At 43.1% G+C, this 16,351-nt stretch overlaps 1 protein-coding gene across 10 annotated transcripts in view; it reads right to left on the reverse strand.

Moving 5' to 3' along the window:
- Window positions 1–16,351, reverse strand: part of SEMA6D (semaphorin 6D) — a 606,507-nt gene that overhangs the window by 48,700 nt on the left and 541,456 nt on the right. For 3 of the 10 annotated variants that reach the window (XM_080642315.1, XM_080642316.1, XM_080642314.1), the window contains exon 1: window positions 8,304–8,441. The exons of 3 other annotated variants lie outside the window; for them this stretch is intronic. The gene's annotated coding sequence lies outside the window, so the exon portion shown is untranslated. Of the gene's footprint in view, window positions 1–7,202; window positions 7,290–8,303; window positions 8,676–16,351 lie in introns of those variants that run through there. 4 more of the 10 variants (XM_080642317.1, XM_080642308.1, XM_080642312.1 and 1 more) reach the window with 4 other exon arrangements.

A 16,351-nucleotide genomic window follows, 5' to 3' on the forward strand; every position in this document is an offset into this window, starting at 1 on the left:
GGTTCTCAAAGTATTAGTAACTTTCCAAGCTATTTACTGCTTTCCCCCCTCCCTATTACGGAAAGATAGGCAATAGCTCCAACCCCATTTCTTGCACAGTTTACCAGCCACCATAAGCTACGACTGCAAAGTAGAACTCAATGAAAACATTCACTGAAATATTTGCTGCACATCCACTCCGTGTCACTCACTGTTAAGTTACAGGGGTAAACAGGCAATCTAGCCTCTTGGGGCTGCAGTCTAAATGAGCATCTAGATTCCAACTTTTTAAAAATATATATATATATTTATTGATTTCAGAGAGGAAGGGAGAGGGAGAGAGGGATAGAAATATCAATGATGAGAGAGAATAATTGATTGGCTGCCTCCTGCACGCCCCACACTGGAGATATAGCCATGTCCCACCCACGTACCCTGACCGAGAATTGAACCGTGACCTCCTGGTTCATATGTTGACGCTCAACCACTGAGCCACGCCTGCCGAGCTGGAGTCCAACTCTTATCATTCTCACAGTTTCACCAAGTTTCTTCTGTCTCTTCCACTTCTTATCTCCACATTCCCTTCTCCCACCACCAAAAATTCCCATATACGTAAGCAATTTACTCTTTAGAGTCTATGTCTAGAATCTTTTTAAGTTAAAAAAAAAAAAAAAGCGATGTATTTTGGTTTTGCTAAACAACACTGTGTGTGGGAGAAACCATCTTGCCGGGAAATTTGAGGCAATTACACCAGGCCCCGCAACGTCCACGTGTAACATTGAACCATTTGGCAGTTGACATGGTAGGGGGTTTTCTGACCATGGAGCAATTACTACATCATCACAAGATTGATCCCATTCATTCTGATGGCTTAAGCAGCAGGGCCATCAGCTGAATGGCTAAGCACAGTAGACCAGAGACACTGAATAAATATTTGTGGATTGCATGGCAAACTGCCTCTTCACACCTGAAATGCATGTCTGTCCTAGGTTGGGACTCCAACGTGGACAACTGATCTAGACCCCCAGCCCTACCCTAGGGCCTTTGCCTAAGCTGTTCTCTATGCCTGGAATGCCCTCCTCACCACCTCCCCCACTGCCCCTCACTCTCCACCTGTCCAAATCCTACCTAGTTCAAGGACCAGCTCAAATATCAGTGGCTCCACAAAGCCTCCTCTGACCACCCTCGCCAGAAATAACCTCTCACTCCTCTCAGTTTCCACAGGTCTGTGTGTATGTTTTCTGACACGTAAAACACTTGCCATTTTATTTTGGCGATGTGTTGACCTTGTCTTTTCCGTATACCACTCAGCAAGACCCTTGAGCTCTGGAACTGTGTCACGTTCCTCTTTGAACTCTCTCCCTACCCTGGCACCCACTTGTACAGCACAGACACTTGGTAAAAGTTAGATAGATGAACATACGGTTACCCCAGCAATGGCAAAACCAGAAACATTCTTTATTTATACTGCTAAAACAGTAGCATTCTTTATTCCTCCTTCTGCCTCTCCTCCTTCTTCTGTAGCTTTGAAAATATATTTACTCCATCCATCAATTACTCAGGAGAAGTTTAGGGAACTACTGGTAAATGTAGACAACTGTGTAGACCAAAAGAGCTCCCTGAGACCGTTAGAATGACAAGGAAGGCCTAAGCCAACACAGACGCTGGGGGAGTCCGAGTCCCTGGTCTGCTGACAGCAGGCACCTGGGGAATGGAAGTGTTATTTTCTCAACTAGCTTCATCTGCTCTGCTTCATATACGCCAGTTCCTCAGCTGAGTAGAAACGCCAGTCTTTATTTTTAAATACAGACTCCAACAATAGGCTAAGTAATTGCAGATCATCCTGAGGCCTTATTATGCTCGTACCAACATATTGGACTTTTCAAAACCCATATTTCCTTCCCATAAATATATGTTGAAAACCTCAAATTTCAGCATTATTGTAGCGGTAATGTGTATTTGTTTTTCTTCCCTCCCATAAGAATCCTGAATAAAACAGATCAACAAGGAAAAATGCTGATGCATGGGTGACACTTCTCAACAATGTGTCTGATGACTCACAGAGACAAAAGGATTCTCTCACAAACATAACTAAGAAAAATGTATATTATAATACAAGGCACAGTCAAACTTCAGCAATACACTTTTCCTCCTGGCGCCATTGATGCTTGAACAGCTGCAGCTCACTGTCTTAGCTGATGGGGCCCATAAATACTCCCGGGAAACGGAACAAGGATACATAATGGATCTTCACCTGCCAAGATCAGGGGAATGAATGTCGGGCACACCCTGACACAGAAGCACTCTTTGGTGGAGAGTGATGAATATTGTCATTTGTCCTCTGCCACCGTAATTTTGGACAGGAGAGCCTAACAAGGAGAAAAATGGTGGGAGAAGAGAACTGTTCTAGGACACTTGAGAAGAGAGCGTGTCAAAATTATTTGGCCAACAGGAATAAAAAGGAAAGAGTAAAGCGATGCAATTCAGTTCAGAGAAAGGTACAATTTAAGAGCATACCCATTGTGTAACATATAATTATCTTCACTAGAAAAATTTCCCTCAAAATCTGACTCTTTTATTGAAAAACAAATGTCAGAAATACCAGGGACTCAGAAAACTGCAGAACAGCCCCCATTTCTGAAAGCAATTCAGTGTAGTGGCGAAGATATGGGCTGAGAGGTATGGCAGACCTGGTTTGAATTCTGATTCACACACCTTCCTGCCCTGTGACCTTAGGAAAATAGCTTGACTTCTCTGGTGTCTGAGCTTCATTTTGATAATCGCTGATGCTAACAGAACCTATGGCACGCAGGTGTTTGGAGGTAACATGATATAACGAAGATAAAGATCTTAGATGGTGCCTAGAATTTAGTAAGCAGACCAACAATAAATGGCTGCCCTTTTCTTCTCTTCCTCTTCATCATCATCATCATCACCATCATCGTCATCGTCATCATCAATCATCATGGAAGGGGACCAAAGTTTTGCCACCCTGAATCAGCCTTTTGGATACTGATTTTAAGCTGTTTAAAAGACTCAGAAAGAACCTTTGACCCTCCCCCCTTTCCTGCCCTAGAGACTCAGACAGATAAACCGGCTTTAGGAAGCAGATTTTAGCTATTCACCTTAGCCTAATTTGAATTAAGTATGGTAAATAAGCAGCTTTCAGGCAGGGGCCTCTTAGCTAGATCCCCCTGTGTCCCATTGTTTCTGAGTCACCTAGCAAGGATTCTCCTGCCAGGTGTGTGCGCTCCTCCTCAACTACATTGCCCATTCTCACTTCTGAAATCTAATACCCCATTCCACCAGTTTATCCTTTGTCTAAATATGTCTTATATACCCAATGTTGCCTCACTGTCTTGGAGATTTTCATGCATATATGAATTACCCATGCACATGTATTAACATTTAATTTTCTCCTATTAATCTGTCTGTTAATTTGATTATTAGCCCAAAGGAGAACTTAGAAGGCAGGAGGAAAAGCATTCATATTTTTCTTCCAGTCCCCAAAATATCATCCCAACTGTTTTGTGGCTGATTTCATTAGTAAATATTAGGAAAAGGAGCAAGGATAAGATCGCCTGCCAGAACATGAGGCGCATCAAATTCCAAGAGCAGCACTTCTAACTATAAAAGTTCTTTTTATGGTTGGCAACATAACCTAACAAATATATCCACCTAATTCATGTCATTCTTGCTTTAATAAATAAAGACTACTGTAGCTGATCTCTTATTGAGTAAAAAGAAGAAGAAAAAAGTGATAGAAATCATTGGATACTATTAGCCATGGGTCCCAATGGAGGCACAGCCCATGTTCTTTGTGAAAAGGGATGAAGCAGTAACCTGTTCAATTCTCCAAAGAATTAGACAAGGTCTTTTCTGTTTTCAGTTTTTTGGGATCACAAGCTAAAGGATACTTCATTTTTTTCTTCCTCTTTTCAAATAGAGTGAATTCGGAAGGTCGAGGATTGAGTGGTGTCTGAATGGCTCCTTCTCATGCTGCAATCCCGGAGGTTTAATCATATCAAGGCTAAGGAAGCTTTCCTGTGGGTCGTGGAAGGTTGGGACAAGTCCCCTCTTAAGTGGAACACACCATTTCCAGCCAGCCTTTCTGCAGGTGGGCCCCCAGAACTGGATGAGGGGCCGGCACAGGTTGCCAAACAATGGAAACTTCCCATTCTGGGTGTTAACTTTAGTTACCACAACCAGACAATGCTGCCAGTGGTGTGGAAGAAAAAATTGCTGTAGCCAGCTGTGCTGTTCACAGTCGGATGGCTTCTGTGTAGCTCCAAATGGTGATGGAGCCAGCAGCCTGTTGTAGCCAAGGACAGGATGATGGATGATCTACACACTGTGTCCAAGTAGAGAGAATGGCAGAAGTTCACTTCAGGGTTGTTAAAATGCTAATCTGGGTGAGTTAACAGAAGCTTAATAGAAAAGAGAAGTTTGAGAACTCAGTACACCTCATGTGATACCTATGTGGACCACTCATTTGGTTGCCCCTGGTTACATAAACAGTTGCTTAGTGAAGTAGCAAGTTTCCTCCTTTTCCTGTTGGGATGAATGATTGCAGCTTCCGTTATCAGCTGCGCTGCCTCTGCCATCAGGGGCTGAAGAGGAAAAGTCACCCAGATGACGCCACCTCAACTAAAAAGGATTATGATATGCTCAGTACAGTTGTATGCTTCTCATTCCCTCCGCATGTCATGGGAATAAATCAAAACACACTCTTTTCCCCAACTGGAAGTTGGCAGCAGTTCACAAAATAAGCGGCAACCTAAGACATGAGCTTTGGTAGATGGTAATGTGCTATGTCTCCATTCACATGAGCCACGGAAAGTGAGACCTCCTACTCTAATGACACTTTCAATATGTGAATTACACTAATAGTACATTGGGTCATCAGTGTTAAAAGCTGGAAGACTGGACCTCTGTCCATATTTGGTATAATCAATCTCGCTTTAAAATTTCTAGGATAACATACTATACTTCCCGAAAAGGGGTGCATATTTACATTTCTTGCCTAATGGTATGTTTTGCCATTCTCTATGTTTTTCATTCTTACTTATATTGAACATACAGAAACCTGCCTGCCTAGCCTGCTGCTAGAACACTAGCTAGCACAGCTCCTTGCAAATGATAACACTCAATAAATACTGAGTGGTTGGCATGTCCCAGGTGCCTCTTGCTTCCTCTAGAAATGAAACTAGAATGTGCAGGTTAAAATCTATTAATTGAAATAAAATGTAATATTTTAGTCTGCAATATGCTAAGGAAGGAGTACACCTCCTATGGTTACACCAATAACGGTTAGGCATTCAGCCAGGTTCTTAACTCTGCATAAAATGCATCAGGATGGTGAAAAATGACCCTATTTCAGATGCATTTTTCACTCCTTGTATCTTAGTGAAATTCACATGCGAGAACAATGACTAAGCTAATTACCAAGGTTCATTAGGATGGAGCAGCAAGAAGTGAAGAAATCCAGTTTCAGTAAGTCCTTAAAACTATGGGCATCTTTTGTGAATCGCAGCTCTATTCCTGCCTACTTGCCTGTGTGCCTTTCAAGCGGCAGAAACCACCACGGCACAGGGGTCAGCCGCCCACTTACCCAGAGCAGTTACTGGACAGATCCCTCCCTTGCAGCCAGCAGCCAGTGAACTGAAGTCCACTGAATTTCTAAGCTGTCCTCCCTCTAAGGACTAATAGGTTTACGTCACAGCCATCTTTCAAATCCATCAAACCAGGGGAGGAGACAGGACAAAACAACAACAACACACAACAACAACAAATGAACACACACCCCACAACAGGGAAGAGGGCAGAACGCCCACAAATCTAAATCAAACTCAAGTTAACCAGCTTTCTGGTGATGGGGAAGTAACCATATTCCCAGCACACTGTCCTGCATCACAGACATGTTCCTCACGAAAGCTTACCTATGCAGCGCCCCTAGAAGAAAGGAGGACAGGTAGCGTTATTCTTCGGGAACCAATAAGAAACAGTAGCTAGTTGTTGATCTGACTAAATGTGCCAATGGAGGAAAATGGTCTGCTGAACAACATATTTTGGAAATCTGAGGCTTACTTCTTGAACTGTCTTTCTGAGAGCACATTCTAGAGACCTAAATCAAAGCACAGACACTAACTATAAAAAACAAGACCGGGTAAGGGCTGAGCTATTATAGTTCATTTACCTTCAGATGTTTAAGTTCATGATAATATAGGCCCAAGTCACAGAGCTTATGTGGCCGTTTCTATTTAGCTAAGCCAGGGCAAACGTTTGTGTACTATTTGCCAGGCTGACAGAATATGCCTGTCACTCACTACATTAAACATGACTACACACAACTTAATTTCCTGAGTTAGACAGCTAAGAGAGCTGGAGGGGGGGGGGGGCGTTAACAACATGAATAAACCCGACCTCAAAACCTATTAACCCTAACAACAAGGATAGTAAAATCATCACCTTGAGCTGTCTAAGATTAGATTTCTCAGTTCTACCAGGAAGAAACCCTGAAAGAAATTCTCTTAACAAGTTATACCTCCTATTCTGAGAAACAGAGACAATCCAATTTAGAAAAAAATGTTAAACCTTTCCCTAGGATTTCATCCTTGAAATAAACAAAACAATCCACTCCTTTGCCCCAAATATCAGGTAGATCCTGCAGACTTAAAATTCTTAGTAGCCAGAAGTTCTTGGGGAAATTTTCCCTAGAAACTGGAAACAGCTACCTTATTTTTATAGGAAAGTAGCCGCCTGTAGAGGTGGACCTAGGTCCAATTACTGTTTACAAAGTCTATATATCTACAGTGATGATTCACTGTCCCTTCTGAGCGAAAATCGCGCAGCCCAGAGCGGTGAGGGGTTGGGATGCTGGAACTTGGGTTACTGACTGGTCACCTCAGAACAGGAGCTCTCCCCTGACTTCCTCTAAGGCTGTAATTAACGCCGCTACTTCATTACGCGTTAGCTCCTTGACACTTAGCTTTCCACAAGTTCAGGATTTAAACCATCACCTGACAAGCGCTGGTCCCGAGAGTCTATGCAGCAGACAATTTTTAAAACCAGTTTTCATCCACCTTTAAGTCCTTTATGACTTTTTTTTTTTTCAATCCAAGAGTTAGACACGACAGAGGAAGCATTTAGCCCCTCCGAATTCTCCCAAGACGGCAGGCCAGGAACAAACATCGCTGTAAGACGGGAAATAAAAGTTTCCCTACCTTCCTCCTCACCATCCCCCTGCAGAGGCTGCCGACCGGAGCGGCGGCTCTCTCCCGGCTGCAGGACGCCTCTCGCCGCGGGAGAAGGGGCTCATGCAAAATTGACTCTTCCTTATTTGTTTCCATCCATAATTGATGGGCAGATGAGAACGTAACACATCTCAGCGCCGGGCTCTTGCCGCCTGGCGGAGACCCTGTCCAAGACGCTTCCGTAAATCATTTCCAGCCAGAGAACAAAGCACGGAAAGTTGCGGGGGAGAGTGGCCGGGAGGAGGAACCCGGGCGCCGGGTGGGATTGGGGTGGGCGGTGGGCAGCTCTCGGCCCCAGGCCCCTCCGCCGCGCTGTCAGCCAGCAGGGGGAGAGAGAGGGTGGGCAGCGGCCCCCTCCCCGCAGGAGCCTGAGCAGGAACCCCAGCAGGAGCCTGGAGGGTGGGGGTGGCCGAGTCCCCCGAGCCCCCGCCCCTCGCCTCCCTGCGCACAATCGGGGCGCACTGACAGGTAGCCGGAGTACCCTGGGAGCGGCTCGGTCTCTGCTGCGGCGCTACGCCCCTTCTCCAGGCGCGGCCAGTGCTCGCCCGTCCGCTCCCAGCCGGCCGGGCGCTGCCCGATTCCAGCGGTCCCAGCGCTGGCTTCGGGGCCCACGGGCAGAAGGGGGCGGCCGGGCCCGCAGCCGACTCCTTTGGCTTTGGCTCGGCTCTTCGGCTGGCTGGAGACGCCGTGCCCGGCACCGTAACAGCCTGGGTTGCCCCTGATAATGCACGGGGCAGCGCGGAGCTGGCGCTGCCTGGCAAGAAACTTTTCCTTGCCCCCTTCTTCCGCTAATTCCCCCCGAGGGGGTGCTCAGTGCTGGGGGGCCTCCAGAGCCACATGCCCCTCCCCCCAAGCTCCCAGTTCTGCCAGTGTTGACGGGTCCGCCAAACCTCTCCAGCCCTCTGCGCGTCCCTTGCATGACAAGAGGAGAGAATTGGTTAAAAAGAAATCAACTCTCCAGTGACCACGCACACACGCGCGCACACTGGCTGCGATGCAGGCTCGGAGGATCTAGGTCCGATTTCCACCAGGCGCCCAGAGCATTACAACATTTGCACAAGAGGGTCTTACCTCATGAGGGGAGGCTGGTAAAAATAAAGCTTGTCACGTGCAAGGAAAAAAGAAAATAAAGGAAAAAATAGAAAATATACATATATATCCCTCTGTGTCTTTAGGTCTTGGCTCCCTCGATATAATCCTGAAACTCGCCACCACCAGTCCTTGCAGCAGCAGCAGCAGCAGCAGCAGCAGCAGCCGCAGCAGCAGCGGGACGAAGCAGGAGCAAAACAAACCGAGGCTCGGCAAATGGTGTAATTCGATCCATCTCCAAGTCAATCCTTCAAGCGGCGCGGGCCCACCCCCAGGCGCGGACGGTAGGAGGCGCGGGTGACCGGGCACGCTCGTCCCAGCCCGAGCCCGCGGCCAGCGCCGCCTGGAGGCCCCCAGCCCGGCGCCGCGGCCCCGCTGACCCCTCGGTGGCCTCCGCGTCCCTCCTCCCTGGCGCTCGGCTGCGCCCCCGCCCTCTCCCCACCTCTGAAGAGCGAGCGAGGGCTCCTTCCAGCAACTCCCAGCGCCTCAGTCATCCAGCTGGCGGTGGCCGCCGCAGCCCGGGAAGCAGCCTTTTTGCTTTCCTCCCTCTTTCCCTCTTTTTCTCGCTCCCTCTTTCCTCCGGCTATCCACAGGACAAATTATTGCAGCCAGGGGAGCTGCAGGCGCAGTTCCTCTATAAAGTTCTGCCTTAGTTTCCTAATCTAAGCTTTATTTTTCTAAGCACATCTTTACAAACCGCCCCCATATTACCTTTCTCGCTCTCCCCCTTCCAATTTCTCTTTATAACCACTAACTAAAACAGCTGGGAAGAAGCAATCAAACATTGCTTTATCTTTATAAAAATACAGAAATTGCTTACTAAAAATCCCATTTTTACTTTGAATGAAAGCCATTCAGTACAGTATAATTTTGCAAGCTAATGAGCCGGTATTACAGGCAAGTGTTTCGTGTAATATGTTGTGGGAGAAATGAAAATGTCCTTGAAGTGACATCATTTAAAATTGACTGTCACAAATGAAAGAAAAAAGTCATATATTCCAAAACAAGAGGATCTGAACCCAAACTTCATTTCCAAGAACGGGCTGTGTTTTATTAATTTGCAGTTGAATTATGAATCACTGGGGGCTCTAAATGGCTGGAATGAACCATGAAGCCCTATTTAAAGAAAAAGAAAGATCTTTTTTGCCAAACTTTTAATTTTCATTTGAGTATGGTTAATTACCGAGAAGGAAGCAGAGAAAGGATTTTCCTTTCCTTGAAGGTTCCTGCTTTCTCCTCAGCACAAAGTTACATGTTTACATTTAGGAAAATACCCTATTCTGAATTGTTTCTGACCAGCTGACAGCCTTGACAAGGAACTAAAAAAAAAAAGATACCCCAAGGAACTGCTTCAGGACAGTTTCCTGGGTAGTTAACACTTTGTTACCAAAATGAAGAAGGAGGAAGGAGGAGAGGTTGTCTTTTAAAATATAAACTCTTCCTGCTGTTCTTCCTACTGGAAGAAAGGGGTAGGGGGCGGAAAGAACAGCTTTGGCAACAGAGCCCTTTGATTTTTCTATTGTAGTTAAGGCTTTTGTTGGCTGGCTGGCTGGCTGGTGTTTTTTTGGTTGTGCTGGGTTCTGACATCATTGCAAGTTACTTGGCAGTCAGGGCCCTTCCCCAGCCAACTTCTGACCCAGAAAGCTGTGCCTGTTTTACTGGCATCCAGTCATTCTGTATTTTCTCCATCAAGGGAGCAAACCCTGCTGCAGGCAGAGGGCTCTGTGCACTGAATGAAGATGCAAGAAGGTGACCAGTGGTTTGATGAGGAATCAAATTGCCACCCACCTCTCCAGAAAGCTCATGAGTTGTCTGCTGCAGCAGCAAATAGAAAAAGTTCAATCCTCCTGAATTCTTTGCTGAAATTCAGTGACGGACAACTCTCCAGAGTGCCACCCCAGAGCCCTAGACTGAGTTCCTAAACCCAGGAATGAAAACATTTCAGGTTGCAGAAGAGTATGGTGATACGTCACTTCGAGCCAAAAATTAGACATATTTTCAGTTTCAATATCAGTCTGGACCTTAGAGCCAATCCCTGTGTTGGGTGTGCTGGGGGAACAGAGTTCAGGAAGAGGACAAGTCACTGGCGTCAAAGGATGACCCTTCACCTTTGGTCAGGATCGAAATAATTTTAATTTATTAAGGATTCATCAGGAAAATGACACTCTTTTTATTCCGATTTTAGTGGAAAGAATGCTAAGGAAACACTCTATGCTGTTTATTAGCATCTGTCCCTTTTGGTTGATTTTAGACACTTTTTTAACCTGTTAGCCCTGTTTACTTCTTTAGTCCACTGCCCCTCCGCAGCCATCATCTTATGCTCCAGGTAATTTCCTGCAAAGTTGCATATTCCATGTCTCCATGTCTTCACCTGTGGTATGATTTCTGGGATTCTCCTTCTGATGCCCTTTAAATTCTGCTTTTCTTGACTTTTAACAAAAATGTTGCTGAAGTGTCAAAATTTCCCCCATCCCACTACCTTTGGGATGGGTTTAAGCACCTCTCTTCTGTACCCTTATTAAACTTACCAAATTAAAGGGAAAATATCTGTTTAGGATGTCTTCCCTACTGGCTGCTTCTTACCTGTAGGGATCACGCCCTATTTACCTGGACAGCACCAGTGCCTAGCCCAGTGCCTGGTATTTAATGGGCACTCAATAAATACTTGTTAAAGAGATCTGGTCATGGAACCAACTACTTCACATTCTCTTATGTGCCAAACCAGAGAGTATAGTCTCTATATTGCATGCTCCTTCAGAGTAGGGGTTTATTCACCTGCAGCCCCAGAGCAATCATAGTACCTGTGTAAGGATGTTTGCTGAGTGAGTGAATAATGAAGGGAAGGGAGGAAGATATTTGGCTCTTTCTGTACTCAGAAAGAATACATAAAGGGTTCAATGATGTAAATGATTAATAACTATGCTTTATAGTGTTATCTGCATACATCTCTCATCACTGATAAGTAGTAACCTAATTTACAATCTATTTTTTTAAATTTACTTTAGAAGCAAAGTTCAGAAGTTTATTTTTATGTTTTAGTTCCAATCTAGTTTTTGTTTTCTGTTTTTAAAATTGATTTTAGAGAGAGGAAAGGAGAGAGAGAGAGAGAGAGAGAGAGAGAGAGAGAGAGAGAGAGAGAAAGAGAGAGATTGGCACATCACCCTGGCCAGGGATTGAATCCTAAACCTAGGTATTTGTCCTGACCAGCAAATTGAACCCACCACCTTTTGGTGCATGGTACGATGCTACAACCATCTGAGCTACACTGGCAAGGGCTCTAACCTAGTTTTAAGAATAAAAGCTATCTGAAAGTTATAGAAAATCTGTGTGTAATAGTCAATGAAAGCTTATCAATCATCAGAGAGTACCACTCTTTAACTATTAGTTATCAAACAAAGCACCTAATGCTAAATATGTGCTATACTCTATCCTAAGCATTTCACCTAGTACACATATTAACTCACAATAAGTCTGTGAGGTAAGTACTATTATCATCTTCATTTTACAGAAGAGGAAACTGAAGCTTAGAGAGTTTAAATGACTTGCCTAAGGCCACAGAGGTAGTAACTAAGCAGGATCTGAACCCTACCTCTTACTTAGTTGTAATAATAGTTTTAATAGTGAGGTCACAGTTATTGGCAGAAGGCTTTGGAACATTAGACAGCCTGGATTCAAATTCAGACACCTCCTCTCAGGCTAATTTATTCAACTACACTGCACTTCAGTCTTCTCATCTGTGAAACAGGGGCGATACCAATACTTCAGATGTCTTTCATCAAGACTGAATGTGATAATGCATGTAAAGTGTTTAGCATCTTACCAAGAACACAGAAAGCACTGAATCCATACTAGCCAACATTCTTACATATGTCCTGAAGGCAGTGCAATCTGGAAATTCTGCAGAATTGGATTAGAAACTTAATCCAACCTCGAATTAAATGTGAGATTTAAAATAACAGTATGCAATGGGTTTGCAATAAATTTTTGTTCCATTCCATCTCCTTCATGTCCTCATCTATGTGCATGTGTTTATTAATTCAGATATGCTATTCACTACCCAGTTGTTGATATAAAATAACATTTGTCTGAATTTTAATGAATAATACAGCTTAGGATGCAGAATTTCATGTTTTAAAATAAGAAGATAGAGGTATTGAAATTATAAAGGTAGCTACAGCTTCTGTGGTAACTTTAATTTGAAGAGCACATATAGCATTCCTTGCATTTGCACATTATAGCAAGTGCTTTTGTGGCAAGGGATTGCTTTAAAAACTAATCTAAGCTCTCCGTGACATGATAAATCATTAATAATATAGACCCAAATCTCGGCATCTGCATGGGCACAGCTGGCCTCCTTGTGTCAATAGTCTGCATATGAAAGTGACTCTGCCAAGATATTTCACTTTAATGAAAAATATTTATCATGGTAAATCTTCAACCTCAAGAGTTTACTGACATAATTCATTTCTATTATTATGTACTGTGATAGTATACCACCACAGCTAGGTTTATGTTTGGAATGATAAAAATGTGCTTTTTTAGTCATTTTGATTACTCTCCTTTAGCATGAATAATTTTTGCTGTACTCTCTGAGTAAAGGGAATGCACCATGCATTTACAGAAATAATAAATCAGTTACTTGTCTAATTTTGCTAATGATTCTGCAGGTGCCACTCTGTGGAAGGACACTGAATGCTCAAGCCCAATAAAAAGAGGTAAGCTCCCCCCACCCCTCCTTCAATAACACTAGCTCTTTTGAAAACAGACAAGAGATAGGAATGCTATCACCATTTTATCAAAGATCTTTTGAACAAACAGAAGCAAAATAAAATTTTTGGAGGGAGGATCAAATAAGATGGTAACTCAGCTGGATTGCTTAATTGTACTTCAATGTACTTTGGGGAGAAATACTTATGATTCAGGGATGCCAGCTTACATCCCAACAGATGTAAATTCCTTACAGGCTTCTCTCCACAAATTTACAGTAACCAAGCCTCTGACCTTGAAGAACTGGGGCTGAATAGTATCTATTAAATGTTAGAAAGTCTTAACAAAGAAGAAAGAGAAATAAAATAACCAAAGTGGTAGAGAATTACAACTTTTTATCTTTTTTTTAATGCTTTGAAATTTGTTTTTAAAAGCAAACCTCCCTGCCTAATCATTTTGTTTTTTTCTTTCTTAAGCCAATGTTAAAATTCAAATCAACAAAGGGAGAAGAAACTAACTGGGTACCTATTGCATCCAGATACTGACTAGCCACAATAGTGTCACTTAATTCTTAACACAGCTCTTGGAGACAGGCATTGTTCAGAGACAAAGAAACCAAGGGTACGTTAACCATCTTAGCAGGGGTTTCAGCCCTAGAAGATGATGGAGTCGAGGGTCTAATACAGGCCTGTTTAGCTCTCAAGCCTAATTTTCTTTCTAGAACACCATGTTATGAAAAATGAAGAGTACATGTTTGAAAAAATGTTTTGAATAACACAGAAAATAAAAACATTAAAAAAACCCCAAAGTAGATGCTTGAAACTAGGTTAAAAATGTGCTTTGATTTCAAATCTTTGATAATTTTTGCTTGTCGCATACAAAGTAGTGTCAGGAATTCTGCAATGGGATTTATAGCATAGTTTAAATCCCTGTACATTATATGCATTCTATTATGCATCTCTGAATCACTTATAAATAATGAGAGAAAGGATCCAATTAACAGCATGCACATTTTTATTAAAATAAACTTTATCAGGTAAGCCATAAATGTTGCAATTAATGTTTAGGGCCATACAACTGCACCTTTCACAAAAAATAAAACAAAAACACCCTAATCACTGAATGCTGTACATATAAGAACAACTGAACTATGGTTATAGAGCCAATTCATTGCCAGAGACCACTAGTGCCACCAATTGATTAGAAAAAGAGAGAGAAAATAAGATTCTGGGTAATTTATGTCTTTCCTAATAAAGGAACACAAAGGATACTTTTTTTTTCCTTCCCTGTGTCCTTTTCAGGTAGGATGTTTACTATTATGGACCTCTTATTAGTATTGAATATATTAGATTCATTTAAAAAAATACACTGCTAATATGCAAGGAATTGGAGAGTGGTATGGGGGACAGGAAGAAGTTGACATTCTGGGATAAAAATCAGTAGCAAACGCTTTAATTATAGGACTTGTCTAACATCCTAAGTGCCCTATGGAGCTGTGATGAAGTGGCAAGGTCCAGCACTGAGTCAGCAACACCACAAATGAGGTGACAGACAGTAATGCTCTCTCTTCCAGCCCCAGTTACAGGGGTTTCATTTACGCCCTAGGCTCAGGAGGAATCTACAGTTTATCTAACCTTTGGTTGGTTCCACAAAGGGGTCTGCTCAAGTTCTCCTTGTCCCCAGATCTCTTTGGCCTTTGAACCAAGAACCTACCATCAGTTGACAATCAACAAATAGAAACACTTAAGGCCTGTACATTTTTATAACAGACTTTCTTACCAGGTTGGCCCTCGTGACCAAGTTAGATTTAAACATTATCTGAGCCAACTGTCTTCCAGAAACAACTCCTCCTCCATGGCTGTCTCCTGAAGCGTGAATTGTGATGTGTGTTGAACAATCTCTTCAAACTCATCTTCTTAAGGAAAGCTTTAAAAAGGAGCCTTGCAGAGTTTGCCATTGTCTGTAATTTGTATTTCAATTACAAAGCTAAAGGAAGAGCCTTCCTGCAAAATCCAGAAAGGTCCAGAATGCCTCTTTAGAGGTTTTTAACAGCATCACATGTCCATTAAATTTGGAACATTTCCATGTAATAGTTGTATTATACTTTTAAAATCGTATTGCACCTGATCTGTACACATACACAGGGTGTGTGTGTGTGTGTGTGTGTGTGTGTGTGTGTGTGTGTGTATGCATGCATATTTTCCTCTGAGAGTTCTTATTTAAAAGTGTTGTGGGTTCTTTGCTATATTAAAATCTTTGAAATTGTGCTCATAAAGTACCCCAATATGTTCTGAATTCCTGGGTCATAATTACAGAATAAACAAACTCATTTCTCATCAAAAGTTTTAATTAAGAATTCCAGTTATGCAATTATTTGCTAATGAGTAATATCTACTCAGTACCAAAGCATACTATTAAAGGTGTTTACTCAAAAGTATGTTTTATAAAGATAGTTTCTATGGGTCAGTTTCTCATTTTTAAGTTATCAACCTTATATTAAAACTAGTGGCCTGGTGCACAAAATTCATGCACAGGTTTGGGGGGTGTCCCTCAGCCCAGCCTGCACCCTCTCCAATCTGGGACCCCTCGGGGGTTGTCCAACTGCTGGTTGGACATCCCCCTCACAATCCGAGACTGCTGGCTTCTAACAGTTCACTTGCCTGCCTGCCTGATCGCCCCTAACCACTCTGCCTGCCAGCCTTCTCACCCCCAATTGCCCCCCCTTGCCGGCTTAATCAACCCCAACTGCACCCCCCTGCCAGCCTGCTCACCCCCAACTTCCCTCCCCTCCTTGCCTGATTGCCACTAACTGCCTCTGCCTTGGCCCCGCCACCATGGCTTTGTCCGGAAGGACATCTGGAAGGTCTCCTAGTCTAATTAGCATATTACCCTTTTATTAGTATAGATAAGAGGAAACTGCATATCTCCCATTTTATTGATATGTGTGAGGATTCAGGAGATAAGGATAGTCTATAATTTCTGGAAATAAATTTCATATTAAAGTCTAATTAGTCATGATTTCAGCTCCACATAAATATCAAGCTCCTGAATTCAGTGATCTAACTGTGCTGAGGTCATTTGGTGAGGCTACCCGGTTGTTCATTCATTGGCTAGGCTTCCCCTGAAAAAAAGGGGGCAGTGGAGGCAATGATTTGTGGTTTTCCTGTGCTTTTGAAAAACTACTCCAGTCTAAGCTACTGGTTCCTTAAATATATTCATGGTCACCATGTAATAAGGGAATAATCCATTTGCCTGCTTCTGATTTATTTGCCATCTTTTATGTTGATGAACAAAAGATATACATGAACACATATGTAATCCAT

This window comes from Plecotus auritus, assembly GCF_963455305.1.
Source record: "Plecotus auritus genome assembly, chromosome: 1".
NCBI lineage: Eukaryota > Metazoa > Chordata > Mammalia > Chiroptera > Vespertilionidae > Plecotus > Plecotus auritus.